Source organism: Lissotriton vulgaris, chromosome 1_1, assembly GCF_964263255.1.
Source record: "Lissotriton vulgaris chromosome 1_1, aLisVul1.2, whole genome shotgun sequence".
Classification (NCBI taxonomy): domain Eukaryota; kingdom Metazoa; phylum Chordata; class Amphibia; order Caudata; family Salamandridae; genus Lissotriton; species Lissotriton vulgaris.
The window spans coordinates 419131649-419156784 of NC_141685.1; the positions used below are offsets into that span (position 1 = coordinate 419131649).

The window sequence follows — 25136 nt, forward strand, 5'->3', positions numbered from 1 at the left end:
AGGCATCCGTGCTCTGTGTGCTGACACATGGAGGTGCCTGGTGCCAACAGAAGTCAAAGTTCCTTAAGGACATTTCGGTGTCTTCAAGCAATGACACCGTAACTGCTCATGCTGCAGATTATGACTCACAAGTTAATTTAGTCTGCCTAGCGAGTTCACAACACTATGTATGGAGGTGCACAAGTTATTTTAAATTTTAGGTGCTGCGCACATGATAACTAAGTCATAACTAACTTTAGAATTTCCAATAGTTGTATATTTTAAGGTGGTTTTGATACAAATAAACCTATCCTTAACCTTTGTTTTTATTATTTAATTTATCTGTTTTTCTTCTTTGGAAAAATTTCTTCTAATCATATGTTGTTTATTTTTGTATTAATTCTTTTAAATACATATTTTTTTTAAATTTTGAACGTACAGCAGACGTTTCTTCATAATTTGTTGTGGATTGGCATGCAGTGTTGTGGCATGACGTAGAGCGGTGTGGAGTGGCATGGCATAGAGTTGCAAGGAGTGGTGTAGAGTGGAGTACAGTGGGGAGGAGTAGAGTGGCGTACAGTAGAGTGTTAAAGAGTAGAGTACCGTGGTGTAGAGTTGAGTATCCTAGTATAGTGCACTGGGATAAAGTACAGTGGCACAAACTACTGTAGAGTGCAGTGTACAGAGTAGTGTGATAGAGTACAGTGGCATAGAATGTAGCGGCCCACAATAGACTGGTTCAAAGTACAGTAGAGAGGCGTATTGCCAGTGGTACACAGTAGAGTGCAGAGATGGAGAGTTAAGGGGAGTATAGTTGGGCAGAGTGCAGTAGCATACATTGCAGTAGAGTGCAGAGCAGTAGAATGCAGTGGCGCACAGTAGAGTTCTGCACAGTAAAGCGGTAGTGCAGTAGCATACAGTAGAATGGTGCATAGAGAGTAGTGGAATGGAGTAGAGCAGAGAGGAATACAGTGGAGCACAGCAAAGAAGAGTAGAGTGGTACATATTAGAGTACCGTGGGACAAATAAGAATAGAGTGGCAGAAAATGCAGTGATGTAGAGTGAAGTGGGGTAGAGTATAGTGGGGTAAAGGGAAGGGGGCTAGAGTGGTGTACAGTTCAGCAGCACTGTGTCGAGTGGGGTAGAGTAACACTCTGTGGAGTGGCGTGGCATACAGTAGAGTGGTGCAGAATAGAGTGGTGCTGATTAGAATGGAGTGGCCTAGACGTAGGTTGGAGTAGCATAGAGGGGAGTAGCATAGAGGGGAGAGCAGTGGAGTAAAGTGGCTTACAGTGGTAGTGTGTGGAGCGGAGTGGCAGTGTAGAGAGCTGTAGACTAGAGTAAAGTGGCATACAGTGCAGTGGTTTTGAGTGCAGCGGTATAGAGTAAAATGCACAGAGTGAGTGGTGTAGAGTAGTGTAGAGTACAATAGCACACAGCAGAGTGGTGCAGAGTAGAGTGCAGTGTTAAAAAATGGTGCAGAGTAGAAAGCAGTGAAGTGGCGTAGAGTGTGGTGCAGTGGCATAGAGCAGTGTAGAGTGCAGTGAAGTACAGTACAGCGGTGTAGAGTGTAATATAGTGGCTTGGAATGTCAGAGTGGAGTAGACTGACTTGAGTGGTGCATAGTAGAGTGGCATAGAGCATTCAATGGTACAGTGTAGTGGCATAAAGTGCAGCTCAGTAGAGTGGTACAGAGTAGAGTGGCATAGAGTACAATGGTGTAGAGTGAGTGGTGCAGAGTAGAGTGATGTGGAGTTGCCTAGAGTAGAATGGCATCATGTGCCATGATGTAGAATGGTACCCAATAGAATGCAGCAGCATAGAATACAGTAGTGCAGACTAGAGCAGCACAGAGACGAGTGGCGCAGAGACGAGAGGCGCAGAGACGAGTGGCGCAGAGACGAGTGGCGGAGATGAGTGGCGCAGAGACGAGTGGCGCAGAGACGAGTGGCGCAGAGACGAGTGGTGCAGAGACGAGTGGCGCAGAGACGAGTGGCGCAGAGACGAGTGGCATTAGCATGTCCCTGCTTAGAGTGCAGTGGTGCACAGTAAAGTGAAGTGGTGTAAAGACCAATGGCATACAGTGCAGTGGTGTAATTAAAATTTTTTAATAGTACTGCAGTACTTTGAAAGTAGTACCGCAGTTCTTTCAAGGAAGTACCACAGTACAATGTAAACCTTTTTCTAGATATGTATATTGTGAGAAGTTGGCCTGATATGTAGTGCTCACTATTCTAGTGATCACTGTGTATCATTCCAAACGACCCTTATTGATTATTGGTTGTAAGTCAACCGTTAGACCAGCTATCCTAGTAGCATGGACAAGAGCAGTCTTTAGGCTAAACTCTAGAGGGCGTGTTAAGCCAGCTGTTATACCATCACATATACCCCTTGAACACCAAGTGAAAGGACACCACACAAGTTGTTATGAAAATAAAGTATATTTATTTAGAACACAACAGCCCTGGACTCTTTATGAGGACAGGGCGCTAAGCACAATACAAAGCTCTTAGGAAAATACGCAAAGTCGCACAATTTACACAAATGCCCGAGGGGCACGAAAAACCATATACTCTAAAAGTGGAATGCGAAATTACTAGCAGGTAAGTACTACTCTAATAGGCTTTAGGATCGCTAGGACTTGACTACTGAACCTTCAGATTACTAGCAGGAGGCCTAGGGAGATCGGGTGCAGAGTGTGCACTCTCACGCGGGATGCGGGACAAAGTCTATGGATGCTTGATTTTGTAAAGTTAGTGTTATCGGACGAATCCGACTAGGTAGAGCTGAAACGAAAAAGGATCTGGACCTTTGGATAGCAAAGCTATGCTGGAGCACCGAAATGCTGAGTTTACCTAGCCCAGGGGCTGCGGATGCATAGGTCTGGAAAGACGTCGGGAATCCTCGTTGCAGTCTATGGAGCCTGAAAGAAGAAGTTGCTGGCAGGCGACCAGTGTTGAAGTTCGAAGTGATCCAAGCCTGGATTGAAGATGGAAGACACCTGTAAGCAGAGGGGACCAAGTTCTGAATCACTAGCCAGTGATTAGATGGGCACCAGGATGGCACCGGATGGAGTCACCTCTACCAGGTGAGTGGGCGACGCTGGGCTCTGCAGTCTCACGGACCAGGAGGCGTTGTCGGCAACCAGGATGGAGGTGCGAGCTGTCCCACGATGGTATCTGCTGTCGACGTCGCTGGACCCAGGATTGGGGCAACAAGTCTTGGCAAATGCAAGCCCACGCGGTGGATTTAAAATGGCGTCTGGAGTGGACCAGGAGGGTCCGGGGTGCTCCTCTGTTGGAGGGGAGCAAGGGCCAGTCTGGAGCAACCAGAGCAGCCCTGCCTACCTAGGATACACAAAACCCTGTCTGGGTCGGTGCTAGCACCGCCCCTGACAGGAAACCCTTTGTCCAAGCTCTCCTCGCTGGAAGGACTCCCAGCAGCAGGAGGTCAGACTTGTGTCTGTGGTGGCAACATCCATTTTGTGATGCTGAGGCTCGAGTTAACTTTAACCGGGGTTCACAGTTACACACATGTCGTGTCCCTCTAGAAGGGTGGAATGCTAACCCCGTCGCCAAAATTGGCGAGGGGTTAGTATTCAAATTCGTATGACACCTTACTCGACATGTTTTGATAAAGCGATACCAAAGATAGCAAATAACCACGAGGATTATAATGCACTTAAGAGTATATGGTACTCGTTATCATAGAACAGCTATTAGGACTTGGTTCCGCAAGCTGCAGACGGGCTCAGCTCATGCCAGAGCACCATCTCACATGATTCCATGCACTCTGCCTTCAGGATTGTTAAGGCCTGCCATAGGAGTGACTGATAGGAATTTATGTGTCCATTTTTAGGGTTAGATATAGGTATACTATATCTACAGCAAAGGGTGATTACACCACTTTGCCCCAGCTGTCGTGCAGCCAGTTGTGTCAGATTTAGATGGCCAGCCAGGGGTGGCATAATACATGCTGCAGCCCCTGGTAGGCCCTGGGTACACCCATGCCCTGAGTTACAGGGTCTGATAAGGTGGCCCAGTACCAATTGGTTAATGCACCTAAGGTACACGTGTCAATTTAGTGAGAGAACAGCAAGGCTGTGGGTCTGATTAGCAGGCCCACAGCCAGAGAAGTCGTAAGCCAGTGAAGCAAAAAGCAAAAATCTGGGGTGATCATAGGATTGCAGACCCTACTCTCCTACATGACCCCCCCCCCAAACTTTGGGACAATAAACTAACCTTGACCAGGTGAGTCTTCTTGCTCTAAGTGGAAATACCTGGAGAGCCCATCTGCATTGCCATGATCAGTGCCAGGTCTATGCTCCACTGTAAAATCAATCCCCTGTAGGGAAATGGACCACCTAAGCAGTTTGAGGTTTTCACCCTTCATCTGATTTAGCCACAAGAGGGGCTTATGGTCGGTCTGAATCTTGAAATGAGTGCCAAACTGTAGTGTAGTTCCTATTTTCCCAATAGGCCCTGCGCATTGGAATAACAAACAGTAGTATCGACGTAGAAGTGCGGATCTTCCAGGCCTCTACTGACTATGCTAAACTTAATTGGGTTTGTTACCAACTAGCTCAGAGGTCACTGGAAACTTTCTTGACTGAAATAGGAAGTGATCAGTTTCCCTGGCACAGCCAAGAAGGGATTCAGTTTTCCAACAACCGTGCAACATGACAACTTTGCTCCTCAGATCAAGAGTCAATCTCTAGGGTCGTGTGAAACAATAGACAGTTATTTTACTCAGTCAGGTTGGTGCAGATTACTTTCACAATATGTAGAGAATAGAGAGACGGGCGTTTGTCAATAAAGGGTAACATTTATTGAACAGTCTTTCTTCTCGTACAAGAGAAATTAATTGCCACAATTGCAAGACTTGTTGTTATAAAAAGTACGTACAGTAAGATAAGTATTGCGAAATAATACTGTAAAAGCATTGATATGGTTTCATAGCCATACAATGGTTTAAAAGGAATAAAACATATATACATTAGGCTAAAATACTCAACTGGTGTTTCTAACTACGCCTACCCCAGTGTACCTGACCTAAGCCTAATACTTGGGAGGGGAGTAAGTAAGTAGCTTTAGTTTAAGTTGGTTTTGCTAAGGTTTGCTTCAAGAATTCTCTCTAAGGGTTTAGTCAACACCATACCTCTGGAATAGAATGATGGAGGTCTGGTATCTCCCTCAGAACTCGATACCCCAGTCACCCGCAAGGGTAGACTAGAAACGCCGGAGCTGGATTTCTCTGCAGGAGAAAAACAGCGTCTCTTCTCAGCGCGTCGAGGAGGAGGAGGAGGGGCAGCGTCCGCGGGCAGCTTGCATCTGCTGGGCTCTTGCAGGGGGACGGCTGTTCAGCTCCTAAGTTCACCACACCATCGTTCGCTAGTTAGCAGCGATAGCAGTAGCGATAGCAGCTATATCATCAGCATAACAGCAGCTTCAGGCGACGGGCAACAGAACATTGCTTAAGGCAACGTTGGCAGTATTTATACCTGAAAGGTGCCGTGGTTGACGTAAGTTTGCTGGACATAAGACGTCAATAAAGATGTCACTAGGAAGTGATCGTCTATCAGTGCTCATTAGAGTTCTATTACTAATCAAAACACAGCAAGCGGGGATTTCCAGGTTTGATGAGTTTTTATCTTGTTGAAGAACTCGGAGTGTTAATCTAGGAATCTCAGATAGTGACTTCTGCTATGTCATTGCACTAATTGGTTGCAAAGGAAGTGGCAGAGAAAGCTATTCTGAAATGTGGCTCTGCTCGTGTGAGGCCAGAGATGAGTTTCTGAATATTGCATTTGATCGGTTATGCCAATATAGGGAATAAATGGATCTATAGCCGAATAGGGGCATAAGGTCACAGTATCGATCAGGGTCCTAGATTAGAACGCAACACCCACTCCACGAATTCATGTCCATCAAATTACTAAAACTAGAGCAATAAGATGCATGTGTAACATTGCCCACCCCAAAATACATATATGCATTTGAAATAGGCGTATTTGTAATACGTGAAAATTTAGGTACTGTACGTTTTTGAAGCATAGAAATCATTCAAAAATTATAGCATATGAAACCAATGAACGATTATGCAAAAAGAATTACACATGAAATATCTCTGAAACAGAAGAAGGGCGAGATAAATCATCACATATAAATGCATTGCAATAACATGTGCTAGAGGCTGGTGCAAAGTTGCTATGTCTCTAGATGTGTTTTTTAGAAATAGAAGTTGAAGCTTCTGTTCTCTAAGAATAGTTTTTACTTTAAGCAAAGAATCCTTCGTGCCAAAAAGGGTGAATATTAAAAAATGTTCAATTCAAAAGAATTATTGCTTGAACAGGGACATTAGAGTTCCAACGCTTTTAGCAGTTTTTGTTGTTCAAAACTGAAGGCCGAATTCAGAGTTCATGGGAACGCCGTGTGTCGGAATGCTTCTCTAAAGTTATTGTTTCTGTTCGGGTGAGAACATCATATCAGACAGGCTCTCAAAGAATTGGTCTACAAAATCAGGTGACAGTTCGACCAAATTCGATAGTGCTGTAACTTGGCAGGTGTGAGAATGATTGCTGTCATCAAAGGCAGGATCAGCAATGCTCACAGATCGTTGTACCTGGATGATGTTGCTTTTGTCACTGCTCCACTGTTACCACTTGGTTGTAGCACAGGAGTCTCAACGAATGCCGTCATCAGGATTGGTAGCCGCTGGGAACAACACAATGCGTGAGCCGTTATTGGACTTAGCAAAGTATCGACATCCATTGGTACTGCTGATGGGAGTGCAAGACAGGTGTCCAACAGGCATTCATCTCCGCATAGCATACATCGTAGCACAGGTAAGATGCAGGATTGCCATATAGGTCTGAATGAAAGGAACCAGGTCATGTTTAGATCTCTCAGCCTGGCCAATCCAAGGACTCTAGTTATCCTGTCCCGGTAGCGCATTGCTAGGATTGTTTCTTCCATTCCCATAGGAGTCATGTCTGAGCTGTGGCTTGCCATATTGAAGCAGGAGGGTCAAAAATAAAATCCCTGCTACAAGTCCCAAAAATAGGGGTATGCCGCCAAAAACAAAATGAGTGGACAAAATTTGGAACGATTCCCAGAATTGCTTGAAATGGTGTTAGCAGTCCCGTAAAAATCATCTTAAATATGCCTGGGATGCCTGTGGCACTAGACATGTTAAGGAGTTGGCTCAACATTTCTACGAAATGCACGGGGCAATTTGTTGATAAAAGGTCATGAACCTCCGTAGCTGTCCTTGCAACTAGGAGATCATACGTCTCTTTTGATGACGTTATGGGCACTGTTGTCTGCAAAAGCACAGACTTAATTTTGCTTACAGTATCAATTCGTATAGAAGAGAAATGCAGACGAGGCCAGATGGGAGTCTCTATGTCTCCAGGCCCGCTCGGGAACAATGCTTGCATACAGCATTTGACCATGGAGGTTACGCTTACGAGATAACTTTTCCCTGGAACAAGGCCACAACATCTGTGATCCGTTCTTAGAATGTAACTCCCATTCGCGAGTTGCATAAAGAAGGGCTCTATCTGAGTTGCAGGTGTGACAAGCTGGTGGCATGAAAGGTTGTTAGAGTTTCCATCACAAGCTCCGTGTAAATTAATACCCTGGCACAAAAGTATACCGCTTAGTGAACGTTTACAGTTTTCACCACTAAGGAATACATTTTTGTCGCTGTCACTGTAGCATGAATGTGTGTATGGTAATTTCCATGCTGACTTAACATATCCTTTACCTAATCGTTCATACTGGCCAGTAGGTATGTATTCAAGGCACTTTTTAAATCGGAAAGTTGTTATCGGAATAGTGATAATTCCGTGTATTATCCATTCAATGACAGGACATTCTGACATTGTCAATGGTAATCTCTCAAGTTTTTCGATGCTCAGGATTGTATAGTCTGCTCCTTTCGGTGTCAAGCTGATTTGTTTATCAGTAAGGTTAAAAATGGAAAATAATGACGTTGTGTTGATTAAACGCCAAGGCACATAGCCTGAACGAAGATTTTGCAGCGTCCAGCCTAATTGTACAATAGAACGTAATTGAGATTGGCCATGCTGTAACATTAGCAAGTCTCTGTCTATTATGTCAAAGGCAGAAGATACAATATTGTCCAACGAATATATTCTGGAGGACAGAGTCATTAACCCATTGTCCACTACAGAAAGTGATTTTTCCAAATTAATACGATCAATTTCTCGTATTTTTTCTGCTGTTTCAATTTGTGTGACTTTCCAAGCCTCGTTGTACGCAGCATAGATACTGGTCGCTATGAAACGCTTTTGAGTTTTGACGCTGTTTGCGTGGTCCCATAAGAAAATCGCGCAAATCAGCACCATCTTTAAGTAAAGACAAGTGTTGCTTAATTTCAGCCAGTGTGGATGTTCCTAGCCATTCGAGGCAGAGTTTCCCTACACTGTATGTTGTTACTATCCCTGGATGTTGTCTCTGGGAGTATCTAGGGTCTTGTCTGGTCATTTTTAACCCCTGTGTTATATTCAGGAATCTATCTTGACAGTTGTTTGTGTCAGTAGGCCAGATTAACCACTTTTTCCAATCAGGATGTGTTCTGTTAAAATGTAAAATTTTAGTTACGTCTATCTCAATATCTGTTGTTGAATTCTCAGGTATTGGCTTCGGAATAGACGGTTTGTTTAGGTCTTTGATCTTAGCTAGGCCAAGACAGGATGTTTGGTGAATTGTGTCATTTAAAAACATCATTTGTTCTGGTATCATGCAGGCTCTGAATAGTGCTTCTAGACCTGGTACCTGCCAATCTGTTGTACCCCAAATGGTTTTTGTTTCAATGTTATTTTTCCAATAATCAAAACCAAATGTCATCATTTTTTCATAAAATGCTTCTGAATATATTAATTTAGAATTTGTCAGCATTGTTTTCATTCCTGTTTTATCTAACAGTTTGTAATAAAACGTTTCTGCATCACTGGTGTTAAACCCTGAGAAGTACTTGAATTTCTCAAAGAATGTTTTAGAACTGCTTTTAGGTGGTGTAGCACAATGTTCCCATTGATTATACTTAAAAACATTTCTAGGTTGTGCAGATTTATGGAAATAATGATCGCCATAATGTGTATAACAGAATAACTGTTCATAACTAGACGAACCTTGTAAATAATCATGTTCTGTGAATCTAGCTGACATTACTAAATCAGACATCATGTCATTAATACTGTTAAAGTCCCAATCATCAGAGAATGTACTAGGTTTTACAAAGTCACTTAAGGAAACCTTCAGTTGATGAGGATACTTCAGGATCTCGACCGGACCATAGATCTCATAGTCAGTTTTCTCCCATACTACCCCACCAGGTATTGGAATGGCTGTGACATTTACTGTTGACAGTTCTCTTTTCTTCACGTGGGATGATCTGTGTGGTTTGAGGACTAGGTTGATGTTCTGACTTGCTGTGTCCATTGTACTATATTTTCCCTCAATGAATTTTCCCAAACAAAGTACCATGATGAGCCAAAGCAGGAGGAAAAATACACCTAGACCGAACCAAAACTCTAGCCAAGGGGAAATAAGGTAGATTTCCTTCAGTTGATGAAAGAGTTCCGTTGTAGTTTCTTTAAAAGTCTTTTTTATTTCTGGCATCACTTCGGGGTCGTTTTGATCTTCAGAGAAGTTGTCGAAGTCGATGAAATAACCAGAGGCAGTTCTGTCAATTGTTGGGATTGTTCTTTCAATCTGTCTTTTGGTAGCACTTTCTGATGCCACAATATTGTAGACTGGTGTTTCTTGATGAACTGTTTCAATCTGTGTCTCAAGAGGCACGAGTTCCATGGCATTATTGCATAGTCCTTCTTTGTGCACTGCAGGCTGATCGAGTGTGATTAGTCTCTCAGTTTGAACCTCTTGGATTGTTGCAAGTTTGGGTATTCTGTTGTTTCTCAGGAGTCCACTAGGCCTACTGTTGATTATAGGCCACATGCTTGTGGTTTTACCAGGTCTATAGATACGACTCTGTTCTCCTTTTTACCAGCAAGGGGCGGTAGTACTACTGATCTTGTTCCGGTGACTGCCAAGACAGGTACTGCTTTTCTGTAAGAAGGCCCAAATTCCTTCTTCACCGCGATTTTTTCTCTGACTAGATCCCCAATCTTTGGAATCCAGACAGGCCTTGCTGGGGCTGTTGCTTGTGGTGCCTCGTCAGTGGTATTTGGCTGTTGCTTTAACTTTATGTTGCTTAAGGATTTTCTTGTTTCATTCAGTTCCTGTAAAACAGCCAAACGATCTTTGACGTCAAAGTCTGTTTTCTTATCTTGTACCACTGATACCTGACTATCTAAGTCCTGAATTCTCATTCTAATTCCGAACAATAGTTTGTATGGGCTGAAACCTTTTAGAGATTTTCTTGGCAAATTGTTAAGACTGGTCTGGACACTTATTAAATGTTTGACCCACCCAGCGCCTGAACCTAATACCTTCGCTGTTATAGATCGCTTTATGTCTCGGTTTTTTCTTTCTACCACACTATTCCCTTCGGGGTGCGACGGACAAGAATAGCGCAACCCAATTCCCATGCTGGCCATGGCCTCCTTATAAGCTCGAGAGCTGAAAGCAGGACCCTGGTCAGAATGGAACGTGGTAATTGCGTATGTGCCGATAAAGACTCGCAGATCTTTTATAACCGTTCTAGCGTCAGCCGAGCGCTGGGGCCACATTTTTTTAAGTGTGTTTTAGTCTTAACTGATTAATAGGACGCTGAATGGCTTGCGGGCATCATTACCCTTTCTATAAATGGTAACTGTGCAACAGGCAGGACCGGTTCATTACTGCGATCTCTGTCACAGTTCGGACAGTTCTTCACATATATCTGATGTTGCACGCTCATCCCCGGCCACCAGTATACTGATTGCAATTCAGTCAGAGATTCCCTCATCTGAATGTGCCTTGGACCTTCACCCAGGTGTGCGTCTGCTATTAATAATATTCTCCGGTTCGTGTTTGGAATTACCCTATCCCCCACTCCAGGGATTCGAGCAAAAGGAACGGAGTTTGCATCGATTACGTATGCATAATTGAGTGGATAGCTCATGGGTAGTGCTGCACAGTCGCCTTTTACAGTCGTTTTTACTGCCAGCATGGTTTCCCCGTCTATGTATTTTTCTGTACGCTTTTTTGTGGCTACGGAAGCCGGTTTAGTTGCTTCCGCTGTGGCTGTATTAGCCAATGAATTCCCTGCAACGTGAACGCCATCACGTTGAAGACTCTGTGCGTGTATCACGTGAGTCTTTTGTAGTTCTTTCTGTAAAAGAGCTACCTGTTTCCAGAGCAATTTATGCTTTATTGTGGCACCTGTGTCATCTTTGTAATCGTTTTCAATCCAGCTCTGCAGTTTATTGTTGTAAGAGTTGACGCATAAATGAGAATCACACACGATTAGTGTGGGGAATTCACGTTCTGCATTTTCAAGCGCCATCCTTAAACATCTGATTTCAGCTCTCTGAGCCGAACAGTACTTTACTGATTCAGTTTTTGTTACTTTCGGTCTGAATTTACCGCACAGCCAACGACCTTTAACAATCGCACAGGCTGCATCGTAGGATTTGCTCTCTACGTTGAAATGCTGTACAAATCTATCTGTATAGATTATACAGGCGTATTGTGGGAGAGGCAGAAGTTCGATTGGCAGAGGATATTCTTCTTCATATTCTAAATCATTCAGTTCTTCGAATTGCGGGGCGAAATAGTATTTCACATCTTCCGCTCCTAGAGAATCTATATACTGTATCCATTTCGGATCCAGTGACACTGTAGGCAGGTTTACTGGGCTGAATAGCGCCTCGAAGGCGGATTCCGCTGTGAGGATATTAATCCTTTTGCCGTGTGCTAGTTCTCGTTCATTTGCTAATGCAATTTGCACTGCTTTCACAGTTCTTTCTGTGTGACTGAATGTTTCTTCTACTTGTGTGTACAAGTGAGATTTAATTGAAATTGGTACCTTTTCTCCCTCATTAGAGGTTAGGTACGTGAATCCGCATCTTCCTGGGATGACTCGGATTACAAGATCGGGTGTGTTGTCACGTGTATCTAATTTTGTTTTTGCTAACATGTCTGTTTGCAGTGATCTCAAAATTTCTGTGTGTTTTTGAGTCCAATTGATTTGTTTAAAATCAGGTTTAATTAGTTCGTAAAGAGGTTTAACCCTCTCTGCGTAATTTAGAATGTAAGTTCTTCCGAAATTCAGAAAACCTAGAATGGATTGTAAATTCTTCAGCGTTTTTGGAGCTTGGAGTACAGCGCACTTCTCTAAGAAGTTGGCCGCTAGGCTTTTTCCTTCACTTGATAATTCGTATCCTAAAAATAATACTGTCAGATGGGCAATTCGAGACTTTTTAAAGTTGAATTTGTAACCCTCTGCTGCGAACCCAAGTATAATGGTGTTCACTCTTTTCAAGTGAGTATCCAAGTCGTCGTCTGTGAGATAGATATCATCTACGTAAGATAATGCCTCATCATCATATATTTGTAGTAACTCTGTTACTCTAGCTGAGAATAGTCCTGGGCTGTTCTTGAACCCCTGTGGGAGTCGACAGAAATTTCATTGCGACCCAAATGCTGAGAAAGCGGTCAAGTATCTGCTTTCTGGTGCAATATTTTGACAAAAGAAACCATTAAATATGTCTAATGTTGTTTTATATTTTTTCCTAACTATGTTATTCATTAGGGCTGCACTATGCGAGTTTTGTACTGCAAATGTTTTGCAACATGCATTAAGGTGTCTGTAGTCCAAAACTAGACGATACGAATTGTCTGGCTTGGAGACAGGAAACAAAGGATTGTTCATTTGAGAGGTGCATGTTTCAATCACCCCCTGGTATTCAAGTTGATCTAAGATCTCCCTGACTTGTTTTTTAGCTTCTTGCTTAATGGGATACTGCCTTTGGGCAGTTGGTTCATTTTTTAACTGGATTTTGTGAGGAGGTGATTCCTCATCCCATCCTACATGATTTTTATATAATGCCGGTGCCTGGGCTACTGCCCATTTCCTTGCATAAGTATATTTTTTGTGAATCGGAATGTGATTCGAGAAGGCAGGCATAATCATTTCTTCGCCACGAGGGCACTCCCTGACAAACTCTGGGGGCCAATCTTTTTCAGCTAACAGAATATCATAGCCTTTTGAGAGTTTGTCCCAAAATAGACCCCTTATTTTCCTAGTCTTATCACCCTCTATACGCAATGTTATTTCGTATATTTTATGGGGCTCGCTAAGTCTGGTGTCGGCAGTTTCAACCTGAATGTATTCATTCGTGTCCACTGTCTCCAGATGACTCATCAAGATCTTGCGGGCTATACTGATTTCTGCTGCACTGTCTAGCATTGTCTGTGCCCACTCCCCGTTTTTCAACTGTGTCCTCAGTATTCTCGGCATGGTTGATTACTCTAATACTGGCTACCTTCTTTTTTGGAGATTGAGATTTTTTACTCTGAGCAGGTTCCTTGTCTTTGGACTTGGTGTGCTCTCCTGGGTCTGACCGTCCTCTTCTTTCCGATTTCTGCGAAAAAGATCGAGAGGGACGTGTATCAATACTTTGATATCTATCAGGTTTTTTCAAATTATCCCTATTTCTAAGGTTGTATCTTTTCTCAGAGGGCTCCCTCTGCGGAGACTGGTGTTCTCGAGTCGGAGTTCTTTCCCTCCGTCGAGGAGACCTTCCTCTGGACTGGAAAACTTTTTCCTTGGGAGTGGATTGTTTATTTCCATCCCAGCTCTTTTTAGGAGTGTTTAAATTATTTTTAATAAATAATTTTTCAGGATTTTCGAGCAGTTGGGGCTTTACTGGTTTTCCACCCAAGCTGTCTCTACCTAATTCTTCATAGCACTTCTCTATGATTTTGGCAAGCTCAATTGGCTGATCTGTTATATCTGTTTCCTTCAACTTCTGGCGGATCGCCACAGATGCTGCTTCTCCTTTTATATTGGCTAGTAATATAGCCGAGACCTGCTTGAAGTCTTTCAGTAATTTCATACCAAGAGTTAAAGCGGGCTCTGGACCGTATTCATTTTGAATCTGTTTTAGTACATCCGGTATTACCGCCATGGACGGAACACCGTGTGTTTTTGTGTAAATGGAAGCAAAGACTGTACCCCAAGTGTCGCAGTCCTCTATGTGTGGTGCGATTCCCATAGGAAGGCAGATGGTCAAGATTCTGTGTTTCTCAATAGGGGTAGTATCCGGAAATACTGCCTCTATTTGAGTGATTTTCTGTGCTAACCAGAAAGGAATTTGTTCCCGTTTTACGGGTGTTTTACCAAGACATGACTGTATGTTCTGTGGTGTAATTTTATTAGTGTTCCCCTGATGAGGGGTCAGCTGTGGTACATTAACAGCTGGTTGGACTGTTGCAGTCCGCATTACATATTGGACTAATTGCCTATGTATTTTAATTAATGTTTTTAGCTGTACTAACAGCTCTTCTCTAGACATTTTTGCAATGTCCGGATGTGGTGTGTAGCTGGCTAGAACCGGCCACGTTGCTCCTGGTCTACCTAGTGGACCGAGCCTGGTAATATGATCATTATGTTTTAGGGCACCATTAAACCAGAGCAGGTGCTCTTGGAATTTTAGTGGGATTTCAGTCTCCTCGAAAGGAGCGTACTCTTCCGGAGGTTTCTCTATTTTGTAATAGTGAAACTCTTTTGTTCTAGCGTTTGCCGCTGGAAAGTTTATCCATGAATAGAATACCTCTGTCTGCCAATATTCGTGTGCCTCTATCACGAAAATTACTGTACCACCTTGTGGTGTCAGTCCGTTTTCTATAAGTTTTAAAGTTATAGATTTTCTTAAGTGGACCGGGATGATAATTGCATCCGGGTCAGTAGTCCCGTCGGGACCCTGCTGAGTCGCATCTGCTGCGGCCCCAGTGGTTCCGTTTTCTCCTGGCATTGTATAAATGCAGGCTTTGCAGAGTAGGTCTCCAAGGAGACAAAGATTAGGTGCACAATATTTTGGAACACTGTATCCTTCAACGTTGAATAAACCAGAGCTTTACATAGGAATCTCTTCCTACTAAGGTCGGGCGGATTTTAACCTTTCACCCACTCCAGACGTCTATTGGAGTATTTACGGGAGAAAGGGGTCTGTGTGAAATATGCACGACTGAGTTACTCTAACGTCTTGCGTTAGTTTATCGCCTTACCAAACGTTGGGCGCCATGTAGTGTAGTTCCTATTTTCCCAATAGGCCCTGCGCATTGGAATAACATAAACAGTAGTATCGACGTAGAAGTGCGGATCTTCCAGGCCTCTACTGACTATGCTAAACTTAATTGGGTTTGTTACCAACTAGCTCAGAGGTCACTGGAAACTTTCTTGACTGAAATAGGAAGTGATCAGCTTCCCTGGCACGGCCAAGAAGGGATTCAGTTTTCCAACAACCGTGCAACATGACAACTTTGCTCCTCAGATCAAGAGTCAATCTCTAGGGTCGTGTGAAACAATAGACAGTTATTTTACTCAGTCAGGTTGGTGCAGATTACTTTCACAATATGTAGAGAATAGAGAGACGGGCGTTTGTCAATAAAGGGTAACATTTATTGAACAGTCTTTCTTCTCGTACAAGAGAAATGAATTGCCACAATTGCAAGACTTGTTATTATAAAAAGTACGTACAGTAAGATAAGTATTGCGAAATAATACTGTAAAAGCATTGATATGGTTTCTTAGCCATACAATGGTTTAAAAGGAATAAAACATATATACATTCATATATACATTAGGCTAAAATACTCAACTGGTGCTTCTAACTACGCCTACCCCAGTGTACCTGACCTAAGCCTAATACTTGGGAGGGGAGTAAGTAAGTAGCTTTAGTTTAAGTTGGTTTTGCCAAGGTTTGCTTCAAGAATTCTCTCTAAGGGTTTAGTCAACACCATACCTCTGGAATAGAATGATGGAGGTCTGGTATCTCCCTCAGAACTCGATATCCCAGTCACCCGCAAGGGTAGACTAGAAACGCCGGAGCTGGATTTCTCTGCAGGAGAAAAACAGCGTCTCTTCTCAGCGCGTCGAGGAGGAGGAGGAGGGGCAGCGTCCGCGGGCAGCTTGCATCTGCTGGGCTCTTGCAGGGGGACGGCTGTTCAGCTCCTAAGTTCACCACACCATCGTTCGCTAGTTAGCAGCGATAGCAGTAGCGATAGCAGCTATGATATCATCAGCATAACAGCAGCTTCAGGCGACGGGCAACAGAACATTGCTTAAGGCAACGTTGGTAGTATTTATACCTGAAAGGTGCCGTGGTTGACGTAAGTTTGCTGGACATAAGACGTCAATAAAGATGTCACTAGGAAGTGATCGTCTATCAGTGCTCATTAGAGTTCTATTACTAATCAAAACACAGCAAGCGGGGATTTCCAGGTTTGCTGAGTTTTTATCTTGTTGAAGAACTCGGAGTGTTAATCTAGGAATCTCAGATAGTGACTTCTGCTATGTCATTGCACTAATTGGTTGCAAAGGAAGTGGCAGAGAAAGCTATTCTGAAATGTGGCTCTGTTCGTGTGAGGCCAGAGATGAGTTTCTGAATATTGCATTTGATCGGTTATGCCAATATAGGGAATAAATGGATTTATAGCCGAATAGGGGCATAAGGTCACAGTATCGATCAGGGTCCTAGATTAGAACGCAACAGTATGGCCTCAGTTTCTTCAGGGCCCAAACCACAGCAAAGGCCTCCCTCTCAATAGCTGACCAATTTTTCTCTCTGGGGGTCAGCCTTCTGCTTATAAAAGCAATGGGCTGGTCATGACCATCAAAATTCAGCTGAGATAGAACAGCTCCCACACCCAACTCAGAAGCATCTGTTTGGACAATGAATGGTTTGGAGTAGTCTGGACTCTTTAGGATAGGGGCTGTGCACATGGCCTGCTTTAGGTCATCGAATGCCTTTTGACAGCCTGCTGTCCACTGAACTTTCTTTGGCATCTTTTTACTTGTCAGATCATTAAGTGGAGTCACAATGGATCCATAATTCCTGACAAATTTCCTGTAGTAACCAGTCAGGCCCAAGAAAGCTCGAACCTGAGTCTGGGTGGTTGGAGGAGCCCAATCTTTGATGGATTGTATCTTGCTCTCCAGTGGCTGAACCGGACCTCCACCTACAAGGTGGCCCAGGTATACAACCTGTGTCTGCCCTATCTGGAACTTTGTGGCCTTGATAGTGAGACCTGCTGCTTGCAGTGCCTCTAACACTTTCCTCAGGTGGACCAGGTGATCCTCCCAGGTGGAACTAAAGACAGCTATATCATCAAGATATGCTGCACAGAAGTCATCCAGCCCAGTGAGAACTTGATTCACCAGCCTTTGGAAGGTGGCAGGTGCATTTTTCAAACCAAAGGGCATTACCACAAACTGATAATGCCCACCAGGGGTAGAAAATGCTGTCTTGGGCTTGGCATCCTCAGCTAACCTGATTTGCCAATACCCAGCTGTCAGGTCAAATGTACTTAAGTAGTTGGCAGAAGCCAATCTATCTATCAGTTCATCTGCCCTTGGTATTGGGTGGGCATCAGTCTTTGTGACTGCATTGAGGCCTCTGTAGTCTACGCAAAACCTCATCTCTTTCTTACCACCCTGGGTGTGAGGCTTTGGCACTAGAGCTACTGGACTAGCCCAAGGGCTATCTGAGGGCTCAATGACTCCCAGCTCCAACATTTTCTGCACTTCAGATTTGATGCAGTCTCTGACATGATCAGGCTGCCTGTAGATTTTACTCTTGACTGGCAAGCTGTCACCAGTGTCAACCTCATGGGTACACCAATTGGTTTGACTGGGTGTCAGAGAGAACATATGTCTAAAGGATTGAAGAACTTGTTTGCAATCCTTTTGCTGATGTTCAGAGAGGCTGCCACAAAAGACAACACCATCTACTGACCCATCATCAGGGTTCTGAGAGAGCAGGTCTGGGATAGGGTCTCTCTCCTCCTCCTGTCCCTCATCTGTAGCCATGAGCAAGCTCATGTCCTTCCTGTCGACATATGCCTTGAGCCTATTCACATGGAGCACCCTGAGGGGGCTCCTGGGAGTTCCAAGGTCCACCAGGTAGGTGACCTCTCCCTTTTGCTCAATGATTGTGTGGGGCCCAGACCATTTGTCTTTGAGTGCTGCTGGGGCCACTGGCTCCAACACCCACACCTTCTGTCCAGGCTTGTACACAGTCAGGACAGCCTTTTGGCCATGCCAAGCTTTTTGGAGTTCTTGGCTAGCCTCAAGGTTTTTGGAAGCCTTTTCCATGTACTCAGCCATCCTGGAGCGGAGACCAAGTACATAGTCCACTATGTTGGTTGCAGGCTTTTTGAGAGGTTTCTCCCATCCTTCCTTCACCAAACACAGGGGTCCCCTTACAGGATGCCCATACAGAAGTTCAAAAGGGCTGAAGCCAACCCCCTTCTGTGGTACCTCTCTGTAAGCAAATAAAAGGCAGGGTATCAGGACATCCCATCTACGCCTGAGCTTTTCAGGTAGTCCATGAATCATCCCTTTTAGGGTCCTGTTGAATCTTTCAACAAGCCCATTGCATGTGGATGATAGGGTGTAGTGAACTTGTAGTTGACACCACATTCCTTCCACATAGCAGTCAGATATCCTGACATGAAGTTTGCACCTCTGTCAGAGACAACCTCCTTAGGGAAGCCCACTCTGGAGAACACTCAAACTAGGGCTCTTGCCACAACAGGTGCTGTAGTGGTACTAAGGGGAATAGCTTCAGGATACCTGGTGGCATGGTCCACCACCACCAGTATAAACTTGTGCCCTGATGCTGTCTGGGGTTCCATTGGACCAACAATGTCAATCCCCACTCTTTCAAAGGGCACCCCCACCACAGGCATTGGTACAAGGGGGGCCTTTGTTGTGCCACCTGACATACCACTGGCTTGGCAAGTGACACAGGAGCGACAAAACTCCTTGGTATCTTCATTCATATGAGGCCAGTGAAAGTGTGAGACAAGCCTGTCCCAAGTCTTGTTCTGGCCTAAGTGTCCTGCAAGGGGAATCTCATGGGCCAAGGTAAGAAGGAAACCTCTCTGTGACAAGGGGACGACCAGCCTCCTGGTTGCACCAGGCTTGGGGTCTCTTGCTTCAGAGTATAGGAGTCCATCATCCCAGTATACCTTGTGGGTACCTGTGGCGTTCCCTGCAGCCTCAGCAGCAGCCTGCTGCCTGAGGGGTTCAAGAGAAGGGCAGTCTAACTGTGCCTTCCCCAGGTCTTCTCTGGAGGGTCCACCTGAACCCAGAAACTCAACCTGATCAGGTTCAAGTTCTTTAGGCTCAGTTTCCCTCAGCTCTTTGAGGCCAGCCTCCTCTGAGACTTGATCCACAACCTGGGGCAAGGGGGAAGGCAATGCCTTAACCATCCTGCTCTTCTTCTTGGAAGGTGTCTGGTCCATTGTTCCAGGATCCAGCACCTGTTCAGTGGGGCATCTTCTGGCCTGTGACCTAGTCACAGCAAGGACATGTGCTGGCACACCTAACATTTCCATGTGAGTCCTCTGCTCCACTTCTGACCATAGGGATGACTCCAAATCATTGCCCAACAAACATTCAACTGGGAGGTTTGAACTAACAACAACCTTCTTTTGGCCACTTACCCCTCCCCAGGAGAAATCAACAATTGCCATATTATGGTGGGTAGTGACATTGCTGGCATTGGTCACTAGGTACTCTGGACCTAGCATGATCTGTCCAGGGTCCACAAAGTTAGGTGTCACCATTGTGACACTGGCACAAGTGTCCCTGTAGGCCTGAGCCATCTTGCCATTTATAAAAGGTGTCTGCCTGTATTTTCCCAAAGTATTGGGACTTGCATCAGGGGATATATCCACATCCCCTGTACAGACAAGGACAGCCTGAGTGAGTGTGCCAACTAAGTTGTCATACCCCTCAGATCCCAAGGTTAACCCAACTAATCCCTTGGGAGGAGCACTACCACTGCTGACTGTACTAGGGGGTGCAGGTGCCTTAGGGGCTGCAGTGGCGGGAGTTTGCCCTCCTTTCTTGGTGCACTCACTAAACCAGTGAGTTTTACTTTTACAGTATTGGCACCACCTTTTAGACTGGCCTGCTTGAGTCTTCTTCTTCTGGGAAGCCTGACCCCCACCCTCTTTGGTTTGTTGGGGGCCCGTCGAAGACTTCTGGTCATTTTGTTCACCTTTGGTATTATTACCCTTCTGGTCTGCTTTCTTCTGACCACCCTGGTTCTGGCCCTGGTTCTGCTTAACCCTTGTTCTGACCCATCTGTCTGCCTTCTTTCCCAATTCTTGGGGAGAGGTCAGATCTGAGTCAACAAGGTGCTGATGCAACAACTGGTTCTGACAATTGTTTAAAATCTGTTCCCTCATGATCAGATTGTACAATCCTGTATAATCAGTAACCTTACTGCCCAGCAACCAGCCCTCCAAAGCCTTAGTGGCACAATCCACAAAATCAGACCAATCCTGAGACTGAGTTTTCTGGGTATCCCTGAACAGCAACCTGTACTGCCCAGTGGTTAGGCCAAACACATCTATCAGTGTACTTTTCAGGACTTGGTAATTGTTAGCATCCTCAGCTCTAGTAGTGAGGAGCTTATCTCTACCTTTGCCTTCAAAGGAGAGCCACAAGACAGCTGCCCACTGACTCTGGGGGACGCACTGGACAGTGCAGGCCCTCTCCAAAGCAGTTATCCATTTGTGGATATCATCCCCTTGTTTAAAGGGGGGCACTATCTTACTCAGGTGTCTAGTGTCTAAACTCCTGTCCTTTTCTCTAGGTAAAATGCTGCCACCAGTGGGGTCTACCCCACTCAATTTCTGATCTCTAGCAAAGGCAAGCCTCTCTTTGGCCAGGGCAAGTTCTTCCCTTTCAATCCTCAGATTGGCTTCCTTCATCTTTGATTCATGCTCTCTCCTCTTAGGGGATGACATCCCTCTATGAGAAGAGGTCTGAGAGCCATTGGTTCAAATGGATCTGTTAGAGCCTCTGGATAGAGACCTAACTCGTCCATTCCCAATGTTAAGTCTGCCTGAGAGTGGCCCTGGGGGTCCCCCAAATCCATTCTCATGCCTACTTAAGTTGGTCCTGGTTAGTCTACTGACTTCTCCCTGACCCTTGTCTGCCTCATCCTCTGACAACTCCTGATCCTCCTCCTCACCTTCACTCACTGTTCCATTGTTTTGGAGGTCAGGGTCCCCAAGGGTTCCCTCTAAGGGGGGCATATTCCCATCTGGATGAGAAGGATCTGTGTTGGCAGTCCTCCTGGCATCATAAGTCTCTAAGAGACCAGTCAGAAAGGGAATGGTAGGGTTAGAACCCTGTTTTAGCTTCCTGGATGTACAGATTTGTCTCATCTCCTGGAAGCTAGGAGCAGCATATCGTGAAGTGACCTGTGGAGGGTCCACTGACACAAGGGGGGCTTCTGAGTTCCCTCCTTTGTCCGACATGCTTCTAGTGTGGTGTAAGTGATGCACCTACCTACACTGTTTGTTTACCTACTGATCCCTTGCTAAGAGTTGTAGTCAGGGTGTGCTAGGCCCTGTTGAACTACAACAGCTGGTTCAGTAGAACTCAGAGTATTCTAAGCTAAGTTATATGTACCTGGGTACTTATGTGATCTTTCACAATGATATTCTTAGGATACGTGTGGTAAAACAACAGCAAGCTCAAATCCCAACCGCTGCTCACCAATGTGAGAAGTTGGCCTGATATTTAGTGCTCACTATTCTAGTGATCACTGTGTATCATTCCAAACGACCCTTATTGATGATTGGTTGTAAGTCAACCGTTAGACCAGCTATCCTAGTAGCATGGACAAGAGCAGTCTTTAGGCTAAACTCTAGAGGGCGTGTTAAGCCAGCTGTTATACCATCACATATACCCCTTGAACACCAAGTGAAAGGACACCACACAAGTTGTTATGAAAATAAAGTATATTTATTTAGAACACAACAGCCCTGGACTCTTTATGAGGACAGGGCGCTAAGCACAATACAAAGCTCTTAGGAAAATACGCAAAGTCGCACAATTTACACAAATGCCCGAGGGGCACGAAAAACCATATACTCTAAAAGTGGAATGCGAAATTACTAGCAGGTAAGTACTACTCTAATAGGCTTTAGGATCGCTAGGACTTGACTACTGAACCTTCAGATTACTAGCAGGAGGCCTAGGGAGATCGGGTGCAGAGTGTGCACTCTCACGTGGGATGCGGGACAAAGTCTATGGATGCTTGATTTCGTAAAGTTAGTGTTATCGGACGAATCCGACTAGGTAGAGCTGAAACGAAAAAGGATCTGGACCTTTGGATAGCAAAGCTATGCTGGAGCACCAAAATGCTGAGTTTACCTAGCCCAGGGGCTGCGGATGCATAGGTCTGGAAAGACGTCGGGAATCCTCGTTGCAGTCTATGGAGCCTGAAAGAAGAAGTTGCTGGCAGGCGACCAGTGTTGAAGTTCGAAGTGATCCAAGCCTGGATCGAAGATGGAAGACACCTGTAAGCAGAGGGGACCAAGTTCTGAATCACTAGCCAGTGATTAGATGGGCACCAGGATGGCACCGGATGGAGTCACCTCGACCAAGTGAGTGGGCGACGCTGGGCTCTGCAGTCTCACGGACCAGGAGGCGTTGTCGGCGACCAGGATGGAGGTGCGAGCTGTCCCACGATGGTATCTGCTGTCGACGTCGCTGGACCCAGGATTGGGGCAACAAGTCTTGGCAAATGCAAGCCCACGCGGTGGACTTAAAATGGCGTCTGGAGTGGACCAGGAGGGTCCGGGGTGCTCCTCTGTTGGAGGGGAGCAAGGGCCAGTCTGGAGCAACCAGACCAGCGTTGGAAATGTCGTTGTTCGTCGTCGGGAAGGCCACAAGCCAGCAGGCAAGTAGCCAGACAACGCGGTGAGCAGCAAAGAGCAGAAGGGCCCCACGCAGATCTCGTGGATGCTGGGGGGCTGGACTTTGGTGCTGGAGCTGCTCAGGGTTAGGGCTTCTCACACCCCAAAGCACTCACTCGAGGATCCCTCGGCGGTCGTGCTGGGCAAGCGTCGTGCAGTCCTGAAAATGGCCGGTCCCTCGAGGTCTCGTCACACCCACGAATCTCAGCTGAGCTGACGATGCAGGTAGAGGTCAGAGGTGCCAGGGAAGCCGGTTCTCGTCGAGCTGGGCAGTCTTGATCCGGAGGAGAGACTTACAGCAAACCGCGATGCTTGGATGGTGCCTGCGGGTGCAGGGTGGCTACTCCTTAGCCACAAGGGAGAGTCTTCTGAAAGGTTCAAGAGTTCTTTCGTGGAAAGTCATCAAGATTTGGAATTATCTAATTTGGAAGGGGTCCCCGCTCCCACCTTTATACTAAAGAAAGGGGCTGGTACGGGACTAGGTCCTGCCCATGGGTGGGACCAGGAAGGGGTGGTTACACCCCTCTCCCATGCCGGACTTTCCCCAGCTCAGGGGCTGGTGGGCCCCTGGAACCGGTTTAGACTGGCAGATGCATAGTGAGCACCGGGGTGCCACTTGCAGTCACCTTCCTATTCAGCCCTGCCTACCTAGGATACACAAAACCCTGTCTGGGTCGGTGCTAGCACCGCCCCTGACAGGAAACCCTTTGTCCAAGCTCTCCTCACTGGAAGGACTCCCAGCAGCAGGAGGTCAGACTTGTGTCTGTGGTGGCAGCATCCATTTTGTGATGCTGAGGCTCGAGTTAACTTTAACCGGGGTTCACAGTTACACACATGTCGTGTCCCTCTAGAAGGGTGGAATGCTAACCCCGTCGCCAGAATTGGCGAGGGGTTAGTATTCCAATTCGTATGACACCTTACTCGACATGTTTTGATAAAGCGATACCAAAGATAGCAAATAACCGCGAGGATTATAATGCACTTAAGAGTATATAGTACGCGTTATCATAGAACAGCTATTAGGACTTGGTTCCGCAAGCTGCAGACGGGCTCAGCTCATGCCAGAGCACCATCTCACATGATTCCATGCACTCTGCCTTCAGGATTGTTAAGGCCTGCCATAGGAGTGACTGATAGGAATTTATGTGTCCATTTTTAGGGTTAGATATAGGTATACTATATCTACAGCAAAGGGTGATTACACCACTTTGCCCCAGCTGTCGTGCAGCCAGTTGTGTCAGATTTAGATGGCCAGCCAGGGGTGGCATAATACATGCTGCAGCCCCTGGTAGGCCCTGGGTACACCCATGCCCTGAGTTACAGGGTCTGATAAGGTGGCCCAGTACCAATTGGTTAATGCACCTAAGGTACACGTGTCAATTTAGTGAGAGAACAGCAAGGCTGTGGGTCTGATTAGCAGGCCCACAGCCAGAAAAGTCATAAACCAGTGAAGCAAAAAGCAAAAATCTGGGGTGATCATAGGATTGCAGACCCTACTCTCCTACATATATGATATGTAAATATATTGTTACTTACCTGTACCCAGTTTGGGAAAGTCCCACATGTCTTCCTAGACATGACAAACCTTAGTGATGTCTATTTTAGTTTAAGACAGAGCACACACACAAAGTGTGTTTAAAACAATATAACTGACTTTTAATTTTGTAAGGACTGTCACCAATCAATAATATTGTGTTTTGTCATTGCTATGTACTATGGTATACAATTAAAATACAGGGTATACTGCAACCCAATATATCGCTAGTTTTTTCCCCCTTATTACGACAAAGTTACTTAACATATTTTCATGAAATTTCAAAATGTTTCTTTTCCACAGCATAATCTCTATTGCCACCAAATTTCATGAAAACCCATTCAGCCATTTTGCAGCTACATCTGTGTAAACAGTCTATGGAAAATGAATTGATGGAAAGACATATTTTGGGACCCTCCTTCTTTCTTTGCACCCACTTAACTAATCGCCACGAAACTCTGCATCATCAGCCAAGGTAGGAGAAGCAATAGGTGTGCAAGCTTTCATTGTGGCAATTCGTCAAATGGTGCCAAAGTTACCAACAAGCAATAATCCAAGGAATTCCTAGTGGGGATTCTAACTATAACTACAAAGTGGCTATCCCCATTCTGTATTTATATAGATAGATATACATATATAGATAATGATAAATATGCACACACGTGTTTGACAGTGTAATGCATTTAGATTTTGAATATAAATAT

The 25136-nt window shown here is 45.1% G+C and overlaps 1 protein-coding gene across 3 annotated transcripts in view; it reads right to left on the reverse strand.

Annotated features, from left to right (window-relative positions):
* The window catches only part of FYB2 (FYN binding protein 2), a 494151-nt gene that overhangs the window by 168294 nt on the left and 300721 nt on the right, over positions 1-25136 (reverse strand). The gene's annotated exons all lie outside the window — the stretch shown is intronic.